The 17,691-nt window shown below is 42.2% G+C and overlaps 1 pseudogene; it reads left to right on the top strand.

The window, feature by feature from the left end:
* Positions 1-3,116: 3,116 nt before the first annotated feature.
* On the top strand, positions 3,117-15,163 carry LOC120534715 (annotated as a pseudogene).
* Positions 15,164-17,691: the final 2,528 nt, after the last annotated feature.

A 17,691-nucleotide genomic window follows, 5' to 3' on the forward strand; every position in this document is an offset into this window, starting at 1 on the left:
AGATGCATTACACTAATAAACAATATGCGGTTAGTTTCTGTGTATTTATAAAGCCGCGTCATGAAAATAATGAGTAATCACACAAGAACAGTAGCATTGCTTTGACGCTGGGTGCCGCCAGTCTGCAAAACCGAGCGGAGAACTTGCGTACGACAAGGTATGAGGTACCGTGGAAAAGTGCGTGGCTTTACGCCAAGTGTAGGTTTTATACATCGCGATTTGAACGTGGAAAAGTTCTTACGCAACATTTCTGTGCGTACGCACCGTTTATACAGGAGGCCCCAGGCCTAGAGGGCCGCAGTGGCTACAGGTTTTCATTCTAACCCTTTTCCTAATCAGTGACCAGTTTTCTTTCACTCCTAATTCACTTTTTCCCCTTCATTTTAATAGCCCTGTTAGAAGGATTCAGTCCTCTGAATTGATTTTTTTCTTCATTAAACGACAGCCAAACAGAAATGAGAAGTGAAACGAGCCAACAGATGACCAGCTAAACTGGGGTTTCAAACTCCAACCAGTTTCTTAATGAGAAGCCAATGCTTGCTGTTAATTAAACCCGTTATTTAATTATTCATTCTGCCACAGCAGACATTTCCAAAACTGATGATTGTATGTTTTTTTCTAAGAACACCATTCAGATGTTTTGATGACCTGAGAGATCAGCCTTACTGAGACCTCCAACTCTCTCCATTTTCAGATTCTGTGTGATGGGCACAGGTGAGCTGGTCATGTGGCTGCTTGTTTCGTGTCTCATTGTTTGGCCGCTAACTAAGGAAAAAGAAACAACTAAGGGGCCTGAGTCAAGCTAATTAAAAGAAATAATTTGCAGCAAAAACTGGTCACTAATTAAGAAGATGGTTGGAATGAAAACCTGCAGCCACTGAGTTCGACACCCCTGGGTTAAGTGGTGTGCTGAATGAGGGAAGGTTAACATGGCATTCTTTTTTCATTTAAATTGTTGGTGATCACAGTTCCCGGTGTGTGTACACGTTGGTGTACATTAACAGGCAGACATCCATTTCTTTCTTTCCCATGTGAGAGTTGTTAAAAATAATAATAAAAAAAAAGACCCCAAAGTAAATTGGGATGTTCCCCTTTTAGTTTAAGATTCTACATCCCATTTTATTGTAATAACAATCACTAAAGGAATTTATTTGTAACCTAACATAGTGGTCCTTGGTGATTTTACGTTTGATCAGGTGCTGTATCATTGGAGAGGTACAGCAGCAAAAGAGACGACAAATCCACCGTCAGGTTCAGGATTTATATGTGCACCGAGTGTCGCTACGTTTGACAGTATTACTTGTTTGAGACAACAAGGCATTCCTTTAAGTAGTGCAATGACATAACGAAAAATTTACAGTTTAAAAAATAAAAAAAAACGGGAAGTACACCAGTTTAATCTAGGGTCTTTTTTATTACCGTATATACTCGCGTATAAGTCAGGCCTTCAAACCCGAAAAATCCATCATAAAATCAGACCCCGACTTATACACCTGTTGAAAAATGCGACACTTAATTTTTTTTTTCTTCATCTTCTTGCCTCCTCCAATCTCACATCAGTTTCTCAGGCGCATTGAATTTTGTTGCAGCAGCGCAGTTACCAATTTATTTCCTACTTCAACGACGTTTAATTTAAAGCCAGCTTCATATTCTCTTCTGATCAAATGCTCCATCATAGATAAGGGATGCTCTTATGATAAAGGTGTATAAGGATGTGAGATACAAAAAACACAAATCACTGTAAACGTTGCATTAGAATAGTTTGGGTATTACCGTGTGGTCACGTAGGCACGAGAGAGAGATTAGGAGTACACGCTGATACAGCGCATTGCCGCACCCACATAGAAAATAAAGGCCGTGTGCTCCGTGGTTCCTCTCTCAGGTGGGCGTTAGCATATCGTAATCCCTTGGACCAATAGTGCGAGTTTTCTTCATTCGACTTATATTACCGACATCATAAAATACCAGAAATTATACAGTAAGATCAAGTCCCGACTTATCTGCGGGAGAACTTATACACGAGTATATACGGTAATAACATTTTATTTACTCTTATTTGAAAGAATTTAGGATACATTCAGTTACAGGACAGAGAGCAACAACTGTAAAAAGAATTGTAAAGATGATTGTCTCATAAACATTCAATTTCTTTACTAATTAGGGCTTAATTTTAAACGTTGCATTTTTCGTTATAAGTCTCGAACAAGTAAAACTGTGAAATATCCAGAACTGTCAAACATGGGCTGCTAACTCTCTTTCTCTGGAAATAAAGACATTTGGGTCGAAAAATGAGGACTTCTGAGGAGGCCTTTCTCAGTGATGTCATAATACGTCTTTATACTGTCTTATGGGTTTTTAAAATGATATAAACCTTTAGAAGCAGTTTATCACTTGTTATGGGTGGCTGGGGACCCTGCCTTGGATGGACCCCGTGGGGCAAATGTCGACTGAGCATCACCTCCTCCGGAACGCTAGATGGCAGCGATACCTCGGTCTCCTGCAGGGCTTCATGGGAATTGGAGTTCGCTACAGCCCTGTTGGGATCCGGGGAACCGCCAGGATGTGCTGCAACTGTCCCTAAGCCCATGTGGGCAGTTCTTCTGCCACACCCGGAAGTGGGTCAACGAGCACCTGGACAACTTCCGGCTGATCTATATAAGGGACCAGCAGACACAACTCCGAGAGCCAGAGTAGCGAGGAGAGGAGAGGAGTGGAGAAGAAAAGAATAGAATAGAATAGAATAGAATAGAATAGAAGGATTGTGATTGGGATTCGTGCTTTGGACTGTGTTGTGCGGGCTCGTGGGGACGGGGAAGGCCTTCCACACGAGCAAATAAAAATAAAAAGCCTCTTTGTTTTTGTAAGTGAGCCTCTCGTGTCTGTCTGTGCCGGGTCAATCACTGGAATAGCGCCATCTATTGTCACACACTATAGTTATGATGTGATGGCCAAAATCACAGTCCCTGGCAAACTAATAAGCCATAGATGTCAAACTCAGGCCAGCAGTGTAATTATATTTGGCCCGCGAGAAAATACCAAATGTCTACTAGAGCTGGCCCGCCGGTAGACCGCAAATGCACCGCTAATACTACAAATCCCAGAATGCTCTGCTGGTGCATTGACGCGTCAACGTTAACCCACAAACGCCCCCTCCTCTTCATTAATGTCCTCATGCTACCCTTCCCAAAAATGGCCAAACGAAAAGTGGAAAGCAGAAGCTTTCTAGACATGTGGTAAGCAGAATATCTGTTGACAAATGTAAAGAACAGACATGTTTGTCTTGTGTGCGGAGAGAACGTAGCTGAAACCAAAGAATATAACATAAGAAGACATTATGGAACGTAACACCATGACAAGTACGAGGACCTGGACATAGCGCAAAAGCTCCAGGAAACAGAGGAGATGAAAAGATGTTTGGATTCACAAAGTGAGTTGTGGCAGCAGAGACTGCAAAATCAGCCCGACCCTTTAATGTGGGAGAGTTTGTCAAAAAGCGAATGATCCAAGTTGGCGACGTCGTGTGCCCAGATAAATGGCAAGCATTTTTAAATTTGAGCCTTAGCAGAAACACAGCTGATCGTGCGTATGATCTTGCCACAAATCTATGTGAACAGCTGATGGAAAAGGGAAAAGATTTTATTGCATTCTCCCTTGCTGTGGATGAGAGCAGCGACATATCTGATACTGCCCTGCTGTCAGTCTTCATCCGGGGAGTGGACTCAAATCTGTGCGTTACGGAGGAACTTCTGTGTTTAAAATCAATGTATGGCACAACCACACCAAAAGAAATCTCTGAAGAGGTTTCCAAATGTGTAACTCAAATGAGGCTACCTTGGGATAAACTTGTGGGAGTAACGACAGATGGTGCGCCCGCGATGTGCGGTCAAAAGAGTGGATTGGTAGCCAGGACTTAGGAGAAGATGCGGTGAGAGAAATGTGCAGGTGAGCTAACTGTTTATCACGGCATCATACATCAGGAATCGTCGTGTGACAAAGCCCTTGTTATGTATTGTATTAAACTACATGTTTCGCAATGCTGATAGTAACCAGTAGGTGGAACCAAGCAAGATACTGTATATGTGGTGCACGGAAAAATGCAATAAAGAAATGAGTGTTTGGATACTCCGCACCATTATAGAAAACAGTTTGTTTGTGTGTATTTGTAAAATGAAGCATCACGCAACAGAATATAAATTGGCGACGAATTGTGTCAATGAGAAGAACCGATCGCGCGGTGTAGTGTTTAGCTAGTGAGCTGGTTTAGACTGTTTAAAGGAGCCTCTTTTCCGCCTCTGAGTCTAACGTGGAGTGCAAGGTGCCGACGACATGGCTGGAGTAATCGGAAGGATGGATCCCTTCGAGGACGCTGGTGAGTAATGGACGACGTATATTGAACGTTTTGAACATTATACTGGCTAATGACATTACGGCCGTGAAGAAATTGCCTGTGTTGTTTAGTGTAATGGGACCTAAAACGTACGGACTACTACGCAGTTTGGTAGCGCCTACGAAGCCAGGGGAGATGGAGTACCACCGTGTTGTGGAGGTTTTACAAGCCCATTTCGCCCTGAAACCACTCGTGATAGCGGAGAGTTACCGGTTCCACAGGCGTAATCAGGGGGAAGGGGAAATGATAGCACAGTACGTAGCGGCGCTGAAAAGTCTTTCGGAACATTGCGATTTTGGAGCATTTTTGGAAGACGAGCTACGAGACAGGTTTGTGTGTGAACTAAAGTGTGAAACTGTTCAGAAGCGCCTGTTGACTGAAAAAGGTCTCACGTTTCAGAAAACAGTTGATTACGCAGTTTGCGCGTGGACGGCTTCCCTTAAAGTGAATGCGGTGCTTTCTAAAAACTGTGACAAATGCCGCCGTTGTGGGAAAATGAATCATACTGGTGATGACTGCTGGCATAAAGACCGTGACTGCCACCAGTGTGGAAAAAAAGGTCACACTAAGAGCATGTGTAGGAACAAAGCCAAAAAACTATCAGGACAGATAAAAGAAATGGAAAGAGGGGAATGTTACTCAGAAGGATAATGTAATTAAGCGAAGGATGCAAAATAAGAAGAGAATTCATCATATCGAGGCAGGGAATGATGAAAGTGAAGAAAATAAATCTGATACTGACAATGAGGACTGTATTCTTTGTCTCAAAAAGGCAAATATTCACGGATTTCCGTGCTGCCTATAGTAAACGGGAAGAAAATGGAAATGGAATTGGATTCAGGGGCTGCAGTGATTCCCTGGGAGCAGTACAGAAGCACACTGAGCCAAGTGGCTCTGCAACCCACGGATGTCATGCTAAAGACATACACTGGGGAGCCACTGGCATCTGAAGGGGTTATGCAAGTGCAAGTTAAATTAAATAATCAGTGTGCTAAGTTGGGGACGCACGGTGGCGCAGTGGTAGTGCTGCTGCCAACCCGGGTTCGCTTTTCGGGTCCTCCCTGCGTGGAGTTTGCATGTTCTCCCCGTGTCTGCGTGGGTTTCCTCCCACAGTCCAAAGACATGCAGGTTATGTGGATTGGTGATTCTAAATTGGCCCTAGTGTGTGCCCTGCCTGGGACTGGTTCCTGCCTTGTGCCCTGTGTTGGCTGGGTTGGCTCCAGCAGACCCCGTGACTCTGTGTTTGGATTCAGCGGGTTGGAAAATGGATGGATGTGCTAAGTTGCCTTTGTATGTAGTGAAAGTAGATGCACCCCCACTGTTTGGCTGAGAGTTATTAAACTGAACTGGAAAGATTTAAAAATGGTGCATGCCATTAAGCAAAGAAAAAAAGAAAACTTGGAGTCTGTGTTAAGGAGACACTCAGCTGTTTTCTCTAAAAAGCTGGCACAATGAAAGGAATTACAGCCAGACTGACTCTCAGACCTAACACTGCACCCAAATTCTGTCCACCACGGAACGTCCCTTATGCTCTTCGACCTCGAGTGGAGGCCGAACTGAAACGCCTGACTGAGCTTGGAGTGATCTCACCAGTGGAGCACGGTGACTGGGCCACACCCGTGGTGCCCGTAAGCAAAAAGTGGGGATTTCAAGGTCACACTCAACCCAGCTCTCCGTGTTGAGAAGTACCCAATTCCACGCATTGAGGACCTTTTTGCCTCTCTAGCAGGTGGTTAACGCCTTAGTAAGTTAGACTTATCAAATGCCTATCTACAGATGGAGGTGGAAGAGAAGTCTAGGAAGCTGCTGACTATCTCAACACAAAAAGGGCTATTCTGTTTTAATCGCTTACCCTTTTGGTGTAGCGTCATCACCCGCTTTATTTCAGAAGGCTATGGACCAAGTGCTTCTCGGACTGCCATATACTCACTGTTACCGGATGATATCCTTGTGAGTGGCCCTGATGAGCAGACCCACCTCAAAACTCTGGATACAGTTCTGCATTGGCTAGTGGAGTATGACCTGCATCTCAAACAACAGAACTGCTTGGTCTTCCAGGAGTCTGTGGAATACTTGGGTCACATAATTGATGCAGCAGGACTTCACAAATCACCAGAAAAGGTGCGTGCCATTGTGGAGGCCCCAGCACCACAAGAAGTTAGTCAATTCCATACTTTTCTGGGAATGTTAAACTACTACGGACGTTTCATCCCCGACCTGTCCACTATCTTGAAACCACTGAATGAACTGCTAAATAAGGAGAAGCAATGGCAGTGGAGATCAGCCTGTGAGTCCGCGTTTCAGGACGCTAAATCACTCCTAGTGTCGCAGGAGGTATCGACCCATTATCATCCAGAACTGCCCCTTCGACTCGCGTGCGACGCTTCACCTTATGGGGTCGGAGCTGTGCTCTCGCACGTCATGCCTGACGGCAAAGAAAAACCGATAGCCTATGCATCACGGACTCTTAGCAAAGCAGAACAAAATTATACTCCGATCGAGAGGGAGGCACTAGCGATAGTCTTTGGAGTATGCAAGTTCCACCAGTACCTCTACGGTAACAAGTTCATGCTGTTCACAGACCTTCACCCATTAGCCTCCATCTTGAGCCCATCGAAAAGTACGCCATCAATGGCTGCTGCCCAAATGCAGCATTGGACACTCCTCCTGTCTGCGCATGATTACACCATTCAATATCGGAAAGGTGCATTACATGCAAATGCTGATGGTCTTTCATGCTTACCACTCCCCCATGCTCATGAAGAGAAACTAAGCGCAGTAGATCTATTTTACACATCTCAGTTGAACAACCTACCAGTTAGTAACACCAAGATCAGATGGCACACCATGCCTGACCCCATTTTATCTCGTGTTGTGGAAATGGTCACCACTAGGCATTTTCCAGCTGCAAAGGATGCAGATGAAGAGCTTGCACCCTACTTACTGCGCCGGCATGATCTTACAATACGACTGGGATGCCTCATGTGGGGTGCGAGAGTGATTGTTCCACCAAAACTTTGCCCCCAGGTTCTGAAAGAGCTCCATATAGCACATCCAGGTATAGTGTGAATGAAAAGCTTGGCACGTAGTTACGTATGGTGGCCTGGCATCGACTCTCAAGTTGAGCTCCAAGCTAAATCCTGCCACTCTTGTCAGAGTATGCGAAAACAACAACAACATTTATTTATGTAGCACATTTTCATACAAACAGTAGCTCAAAGTGCTTTACATAATAAAGAATAGAAAAATAAAAGACACAATAAAAAAAAAATAAATCAACATTAATTAACATCGAATTAGAGTAAGGTTCAATGGCCAGGGGACAGAAAAACAAAAAACTCCAGACGGCTGGAGAAAAAAATAAAATCTGTAGGGATTCCAGACCATGAGACCCCCAGTCCCCTCTGGGCATTCTACCTAACATAAATGAAATAGTCCTCTTTGGATTTAGGGTTCTCACGGAAGGGCTTGATGATGATGGTCACGTAGACTTCTGCCTTTTAATCCGTCCATCATTGTTGGAGCATCATGAAGCTTTGAGTAGGTGGAGGTGGCGCAGGCCACCACCACAAAGAAACCGGAAAAAGAAACAGAAGAGAGAGTAGGGGTCAGTACCGATTTTAGAGCCACCATGAATAGTTATTATGATGAATTGAACATACAGAGTATCAGGATTAAGTTAAATTACGATTAAAATGAAGTTATAAAAAGGCCATGTTAAAGTAATGTGTTTTCAGCAGTGTTTTAAAGTGCTCTACTGTATCAGCCTGGCGAATTCCTATTGGCAGGCTATTCCAGATTTTAGGTGCATAGCAGCAGAAGGCCGCCTCACCACTTCTTTTAAGTTTTGTTCTTGGAATTCTAAGGAGACACTCATTTGAGGATCTGAGGTTACGATTTGGAATATAAGGTGTCAGACATTCCGATATATAAGATGGGCAGATTATTTAAGGCTTTATAAACCATAAGCAGAATTTTAAAGTCAATCCTGAATGACACAGGTAACCAGTGTAGTGACATCAAAACTGGAGAAATGTGTTCGATTTTCTTTTCCTAGTTAGGATTCTAGCAGCTGCATTCTGCACTAGTTGCAAACGATTTATATCTTTTTGGGTAGTCCTGAGAGGAGTGCGTTACAGTAATCTAGTCGACTGAAAACAAACGCGTGAACTAATTTCTCAGCATCTTTCAGTGATATAAGAGGTCTAACTTTACTTATGTTTCTTAAGTGAAAAAATGCTGTCCTAATGATCTGATTAATATGTGATTTAAAATTCAGATTACAGTCAACAATCACCCCTAAGCTTTTTACCTCCGTCTTGACTTTTAATCCTAATGTATCCAGTTTATTTCTAATAGCCTCATTGTATCCATTATTGCTGATCACTAAAATTTCAGTTTTCTCTTTATTTAACTTGAGAAAATTACTATTCATCCATTCTGAGATACAAGTCAGACATTGTGTTAGTGAATCAATAGAATCAGGGTCATCAGGTGCTATTGATAAGTACAGCTGTGTGTCATCAGCATAGCTGTGGTAGCTCACGTTGTGCCCTGAGATAATCTGACCTAACGGAAGCATGTAGATTGAGAATAACAGCGGACCCAGGATAGAGCCTTGTGGAACACCATATTGGATATCATGTGTCTTGAGTTGTAATTACCACAACTAACAAAAATTTTCTCCCTGTCAGGTAGGATTCAAACCAATTTAAGACACTGCCAGAGAGGCCCACCCATTGACTAAGGCGATTTCTAAGAATGTTGTGATCAATGGTGTCAAATGCAGCACTCAGATCTAAGAGGATGAGAACAGATAAATGGCCTCTGTCTGCATTTACCCGCAAGTCATTTACTACTTTAACGAGTGCAGTTTCTGTGCTGTGATTTGTTCTAAAACCTGACTGAAATTTATCAAGAATAGCATGTTTATTTAGGTGGTCATTTAACTGCATAATGACTGCCTTCTCTAGAACTTTACTTAAGAAGGCAGGTTAGAGATGGGTCTAAAATTTTCAAGAGCTGAGGGGTCAAGATTATGTTTCTTAAGTAGGGGTTTAACTACAGCAGTCTTAAGACAGTCTGGGAAGACCCCAGTATCTAGTGACGAATTTACTATGTCAAGAACATTATCAATTAGCACGCCTGATACTTCTTTGAAAAACCTTGTTGGTATCGGGTCAAGGACGCAGGTGGAGGTTTTAATTGAGATATTATTTTTGTAAATCAGGTAAATCTATCCTAGTGAAAGAGTTTAATTTGTTTATAACAGGATGTTGGGGTTTAGGAGGATCCTTAGTGTTGGAGGGATATACTATGTTATTTCTAATATCATTAATTTTTTGATTGAAAATACAGCGACAGCCTCACAGGTTTCACTGGAAGCACTTAGGAGGCATTCCTTTGAGCTACCTGGGTTTAGTAGGTGATCAATTGTAGAAAATAAGACTCTGGGATTACTAGCATTGTTATTTATAATCTTGAGAAATAGCAGCGTCTCTCAAGACGGACAGTGTTATTGTATTCTGTTATTTTGACTTTTAATATTTCATGGTGGATAGTAAGTTTAGTCTTCCTCCATTGACGCTCAGCTCTACGGCATGTTCTCTTTAAATCAGACACTCTTTGGGTCTTCCATGGTATAACAATGCTAGAAGATTTTTTCACTGTCTTTTCAGGTGCAACTATGTCAACAGCAGCTCTCACTTTAGAATTAAATCTTTCCACCTTACTATTTACATTGTCCTCGCTATTATAGCTGGCACTATAAACGGACTGATTGCTTAAAATGTTTGTAAGTTTTAAAGCTGCTGCCGAATCAAAGAAGCGTTTTTTAACAATATGCTTCTCATGAGTGTTTTTTATCATTATTTCTATATTAAAAGTAGAAGAAATTGGTCTGATAGACCAATATCAATGATCTGTTTTATATCAACTTTCAGTTCTTTAGTAATCACTAAGTCTAATGTATGACCTGCTTTATGTGTAGGCTGATTTATGAGTTGTCTCAAATCAAAAGAATCCAGGAGGTTCATAAATTCTTTTACTTTTAGATCACACTGATTATCTATATGAAAATTAAAGTCGCCAACTATTAGGAGTGTGTCATAGTTAGTAATTAAAATTGACATTAAGTCAGAGAATTCCTCAAAAAGGCGCTTTGAATTTAGGAGGTCTATACACGGATAGTATTAGAACTTGAGAATCTCCATGAATAACAACGGCGAGATACTCAAAGGACTTGAACTTACCAAAACTGACATCTTTACATTTTAATCGACTCGAGTAAATGTTAGCCAATCCGCCTCCCTTTTTCCCCTGGCGGTCTGCACGAGTAAAACTGTAATCCGGAGGCAGATTCGATTAAAACTGCGCGCATCTGAATTCAAGCCACGTTTCATTTAGTGCAATAAATCTATTTTTTTTATCACTAATAAGATCGTTGATAAAAAACGTTTTGTTAGTTAAAGCTCTGACATTTAATAGTGCCATATTTAATGTTTCGGAGGTGCAGAGATGAATACTATGTGCGTTATTGATATTTGGAATAGGAACTAAATTATTTTATTAGCGCTCTGTGTGTATTTTTGTTTAATCTGTGATCTGTTTTATAGTTTTAATACATTGTTCCTCTAAAATAGTGATTTTAATTAGATTATTGGAGTTTATGCCGTATTTCCTAGGTTTTCTACGTGCATTGAGATTGCTTATTACAGTATTAATGTTGTGCACTTTAACGGAAGATTCTATTAAACACTTATCATGTCCTAGCACAACAGTATCATTTTGGAAGGGGTTAAGAGCAGAGATAGATAGTCAAGATAAACTAATTACCTTCGATATGTTTTCGGAGAGGACCCGGACGCCGAAACTGTTCGGATGCAGGCCATCACGCTTGAAGAGACGCGGCCTTTTGTTTTAATTTGGGAAAATGGTTCAAGGGGTTCTTTAGAGTAAGTGGGCAAAAATCAGAGAGAAGAGGTCCGATACTTCAGTAAAATTTACTTATTCAATTATAACATATAAATACATATGAATAGTATAATACAATAACAATAGATAATAGAAACAAATATATATGCTTACAGTAATATGTTTAAAGAAACAAACCTATGCTTACAGTAATATCAAAAGACACAAACTTATGCTTAATGCAGTGACAATAGACATACAAAAACAAAACTATGCTCACAGTAATATCAAAAGACCCAGAGCCATCATCCTAGACCAGTAGACTGAGGGAGCCCGCATGTCAGTCTCGTCAGAGGATCAACTCGTGTGCCTATCAAAGACCGGGCGGTGCGCACATTCCCCACGGTTGAGCGTCCAAAGAAACTGAGGGCGGAACCTTCCCTTATATACTAATTAGGTGTCCTTGCCCAAAAGCGGCCTACGTGGAAGCAGTGTATGCAGAAGTGATCAGTTTCAGCACACCCCCCCCTTCCACGGGACACGGCTTTATTTTTCTTCTACTTGGCCCTGAGACTAGCGCCTAGTACTAGAAGACACAGTAATATGCTTACATGTAAAAAAAGCCTCTCAAAGTGAAAAACAACTCCTTACATAGCCTTGGCTGTATCTTTAGAACATTCCCGGCTGTTTTTCCCAAAACATTAGTCTCTGCAGCTGATTTTGCACTGAAGCGACCAACGCCCATCTGCTCTCCTGATTCCCTTCCTCTCTTTACTTTTTACAGAGAAAAATCCTTCCATTACACCTTTCCAAAAAGAGATTCCAATTGTTAATGAAACCAACATCCTTCTTCTTGCAGAAACCCTGTAGCCAGTTGTTCAATCCTAGCAGACGACTGTAGTACTCATTGGATCGTCTGACGAGAGGTAGTGGACCCGAAACGAAGATCTTTGCCGATGGGGTCCTCTCCTTCGTGTCTTTAATCAAAGCTGCGAAGTCAGCCTTCAGGATTTCTGATTGTCGGTGCCTTATATCGTTTACGCCGGCATGCAAAACGATTGCTCCAACTGCCCTCTCCTTGTGTTTCTTGTAGACTGCTGGCGCACGTCTCATTACATCTCGGACACGAGCACCGGGAAAACAAGAAACAAACGATTTTGCATTAGGGCATGCGACATTAAGGTTTCTAACGATAGAATCACCTACCACTATTACATCACCAGGGGCTGAAGGTGAACTGGGGATGCGGAGAGGGTCAAACCGGTTCTGAGAAAGGATGCTCGCCTGTGCCGATGGAGGTGCTCTGGCCTTGAACCCCTGCCTGCATAGCTGAAATCCACCGAGGTCATCAGCGGCGTCGCTCCTACGAGAGCGGGGGTGAGGTCAGCACAACGTGGGGTTGATGTTTCGCCGGTTCCAGATGGCGAGGACAGTTTATCCAGCAGCCGGGCCTTCAGATCTCTAAGGTATCTCCGTCGGGACAGGAGTTTCCGAATCTGTTCGTCAAGTGCCTGGAGTTCTTCAACTACAATTTCAATGAGAGTTACCCCACTGTCAGCCATTTTCTGCTTCGTGCCCTAGGAGAAATGAGAGGGAGGTTAGGTCCTGGGCTAGCATCTTTACACCCTTGGATGTGGCCCTCTAGTCCCAGGGATAGGATACAACTGAACTTTGCGGGTCCATTTGAAGGAAATATGTAACTGGTCGTGATAGATGCACATTCCAAGTGGCCTGAGGTGCATATTATGGACAACACCACCGCCGGTAAGACCATTCAAGTGCTCAGGAGCCGTTTTAGTTGATATGACATTCCACACATCCTTGTGAGCGACAATGGACCTCAGTTCTGTTCTGAAGAGTTTAGTATATTCTTGAAGTCCAACGGAGTAAAACACATCTGCTCAGCACCATACTATCCTGCCACTAATGGCTTGGCCGAGCATTTCATGCAGACATTCAAACATTCCTTAAAGTCTTCTAGAGGCACAGCACTTGTGCAACAACGCCTGAATACATTTCTGTTAACATACCGCAATACCCCTCATGCAACAACAAAGGAGACACCAGCTATATTGTTCCTTGGACGCAAGCTGCGATCACGGCTGGACTTCCTGAAACCCAGTGTTGCTGGTGTAGTGCACAAGTCACAAGATGCTCAACAAGAGCACCGCCAACCACGCTCCAAGGACAGACAGTTTGATGTAGGAGAGCCTGTCCTCGTGCCTGACTATAGGAAGGGGGAGGACAAGTGGACCCAAGGTGTTGTTATGGAGAAGACTGGACCAGTGTCATACAAGATAAATGTGGGACTACAAGAGGTATGGAAATGCCATGTGGACCAGATGCTGACACGTCCTGATCCAGAGCTTCAGCAGGCTGCAGTGAACCCTCCTGTGGACCCCCCCAGTGTTACTACCCCAGAGTGATAGTAGTACCACATATTACCCTAGTAATCTCATCATGACAAGAATGATCAAGTTCCAGAGATAGATACACCACGGAAACACCAAAGTCCACTGATTCACGACACACAGAGCATACTCTGGTAACAGAGACTGTCAGACGTTATCCTGTGAGGATCACTAAACCACCACTACGCTAGCGTGATGAGTGAACACCCACTGAGATGGAGAACATACAAGTGTGTGACTGTTCAAGTTCAGAGACATATTCTTTTTCAGAGTTCTGAGATATATTTGTTATAAAAAAATCTTTGTGTTAGTGACAATCAATCTTAGCAGAGAGGAGATATGTTATGTACTGTATTGTATTAAAGTACATGTTTCGCAATGCCGATAGTAACCAGTAGGTGGCACCAAGCAAGATACTGTATATGTGGTGCACACTAGTGTTGTTGGAAAAATACAATAAAGAAATGAGTGTTTGGATACCCCGCACCATTACAGAAAAAGTTTGTTTGTGTGTATTTGTAAAATGAAGTATCACGCAACATAATAGCCCTGAAGATGGAACATGTTATGAGCGCCATAACACGAGTAGTTAACTTTATAAGAGCTAAAGGTTTGAATCACCGCCAGTTCAAGTCTTTTCTGGAGGAGTGTTGTTTGGAATACGCAGACGTGTCATATCACACAGAGGTGAGATGGTGAAGCAGAGGAAACGTACTGAGCAGATATTTCGAGCTGCGTGAGGAAATCTGCCAGTTTCTAGAAAGCAAAGGGAAAGACACAACAGAGCTCCAGGATAAAGAGTTTCAGTCTGAGCTGCCATTTCTCTGTGACATCACGAGCCATCTCGATGTGCTGAACCTGCAGCTTCAGGGACGGGGCCGTGTCATCACAGACGTGTACGCTGCAGTGCGGGCTTTTAAAACAAAATTGTGCCCGAGGGAGACTAAGATGCTGCAAGGAAACCTGGGCCATTTTCTTTGCTGCCAAACCATAAAAACACAGATCTCTACCGCCGTGTTCCCAAGTGCACAGTTTGCTGATAAACTCGGCTTACTCAGCGCCGACTTTGATGCCCAGAAATGTAGGTTTGAACTGCTTAGTAATCTGTTTGCAGTTGACGTGGAAAGCGAAGCAACTAGCTTCCAAATGGAGCTGATTGAACTCCAGTATAGTGACTCGCTGAAGTCAAAGTACGACGCTGTGGGTGCTGCAGTTTCCACGTTACATCCCTGACACAATGGCAAGACTCCGTACACAAGCTGCTCAAATGCTCTCAATGTTCGGCAGCACATATCTGTGTGAGCAACTATTCTCCTTGAAGAAAATGAACAAAACATCACACAGGAGTCGTCTCACTGATGAACACCTTCACTCAATCCTGAGGATTTCCTCAGCTCAGAGCCTGACCCCAAAGAGGCATAAGATTTTTGTTTTTATTTTATTTAAGAAATGAACGCCACAGATATATCTTTAATTTGACATTTGATTGCACATGTGTTTGTAGTATTAAACTTTGAGTGTTCCAGATTCAGTGTTTACGCAAAACGTAAGTTTGTTTCCATATGAAAAGGTTCATCGTTACATCTGACGAGAAGGAAAAACTTTGTCAATTGTAAATGTTTTTTCAATAAATATCAAGACTGGCCCGCAACTTTGTCCAAATTTTTCATTTTTGGCCTACTGTGTGTTTGAGTTTGACACCCCTGTAATAAGCCATTCAATATTCTGAAGGTCAAGCCTCATAAATGAACAGACTTCATTCATTCCATTCTTATTGGGATAGCTGAACTGTCATAACTGTGTAACAAACTGTTGTATACACATGGTAAATTCACTTCTAGCAAAATAAGAATAATTTCACTCTTTTCAATGTAGTTTTATTTGCATTAATCTAAATTCTATTATAGTTTTCAACTGAAGCAATTTTTCTCAGTAAATCTTAGATAAATATGACTAGAAATCTTTTCATAGCCTGCTAGTGAAATTGAATCTTGTGAGCATCAGCCCCTAAATTGAGTCTGTTCTGGCCTTTTGAAAACATTGATATTTGCTGTTCATGTGCTCTGTGAACTTAAACTTTCTTTTCAGCATAATGGGTATTCCTGAATTTAAGGAAAGAATTATGAAAATATTATTACATTACTTGAAGAAGTGACTTATTACTTGATTATCGGAAAACTAAAATGATTTTGCATTTAAATGACAGAATTGTTTTTTCTTTTAATTAACTGAAACTTTGACTCATCTCTCTATTACAATTAAAAAATCTTGGGAAGAGAGATGAGACGTGACTTTCTCAGAGAGACACTTTCACGTTCCACGAGACGAGACTTTGTGCCAAGAGATTTAACCAGGCCGGAGGCTGGAAACAAAAGACAAAGAGTAGATGACAAAGTAGAACATCGTAAAGAATTTAAAAACGTTGGCGCGATACACAGGCAGAGCGAAATAAAACGAAAATTCAAAAGTCTCAAAAAAATGATAGTAAAGATCACATTAGCGACAACAAATGGAACTTTTTACTCGGTGAAATAACGGAACAGTGAAAAGAGATCGAATATTATGTTCGGATTTACACTTTTAAGTCAGAGACATGTAGATCATCTAATTCGTGTTGTCATCAGTAGTGTTTCTTCCCAAGAGGCGTATATGCGAGAATTAGAAGATTTGTTGTTTGGTGAAAGTGAAATCCCATGAGAGAAAATTTCAAGCCCCATGAGACAAGAGCTTATGCAACGAAGTCGTGAACAAATCTATAACATTTACAACCACGCACACAGTTCAATCACTTCTCATTTGTGTGAATGCTATTGTCAGATGCAGATTGTGTAGCGAGAAAGAAACGATATTTACTCACGGTCAGTTATACGTTGTGTTGTCACGACATAATTCTAACCACGGAATCAAAATTCAATGTGATATTGACGAAAAGGTAAAAGCGAAAAGAGATTGAATAAATGGCCATAGGTGATATGACAGAAGTATGTAGATATTGTTTGGCTTTAAACTTTAAGTCGGAAACTTGTAGATTGTCTAATTTGTGTTGCCATCAGGGAGAAGTACTGTTTCTTTCCAATGAAGTGGCCAATCCATCCATCCATCCATCCATCCATTATCCAACCCGCTAAATCCTAACTGCAGAGTCACGGGGGTCTTCTGGAGCCAATCCCAGCCAACACAGGGTGCAAGGCAGGAAACAAACCCCAGGAAAGGGTGCCAGTCCACTGCAGGGCGCACACACACACACACTAGGGACAATTTAGGATCACCAATTCACCTAACCTGTATGTCTTTGGACTGTGGGAGGAACCCCACGCAGACACGGGGAGAACATAAACTCCACACAGGGAGGACCGTAATAACAGTATTTTCTATTAAAATTTTACAAAGCAGTACTTTCTTGTGCTTAAATATGATGGACTGTACCAGGATGTATGAAATTTCTTGTTTAGCCAAGCTGCTGAAAGAAGAATCAAAAATAAGATTTTGCATAGATAACGTGAAACTAATTTCAATTTTGAATAAATTCACTTAGTTACGGTGGGTTAGGATCACAAATAATTAAGGAAAGAAACAACATTTATAATGAACTGTCTACTCGCTAAGAAGATAAAACTGAATTCAAAAGATGAAGTGAAAAAAACAAGTTGGACAGACATCGACTATGGAGCGGCTGCTGCTTCACCACCTGAGGCCACAGGTCCGTCATGCCCTCGACCCTCTGCAGTTCGCATACCAGGAGAAGGTGGGAGCAGAGGATGCCATCATCTCCATGTTACAGCGATCCCTCTCTCACCTGGACAGAGCCAGTGGTGCTGTAAGAATTATGTTTTTGGACTTCTCTAGCACCTTCAACACCATCCAACCTCTGCTCCTTAGGGACAAGCTGACAGAGATGGGAGTAGATTCATACCTGGTGGCATGGATTGTGGACTATCTTACAGACAGACCTCAGTATGTGCGTCTCGGGAACTGCAGGTC

Source organism: Polypterus senegalus, chromosome 8 (genome assembly GCF_016835505.1).
Source record: "Polypterus senegalus isolate Bchr_013 chromosome 8, ASM1683550v1, whole genome shotgun sequence".
NCBI classification, from domain to species: Eukaryota; Metazoa; Chordata; class Cladistia; order Polypteriformes; family Polypteridae; genus Polypterus; species Polypterus senegalus.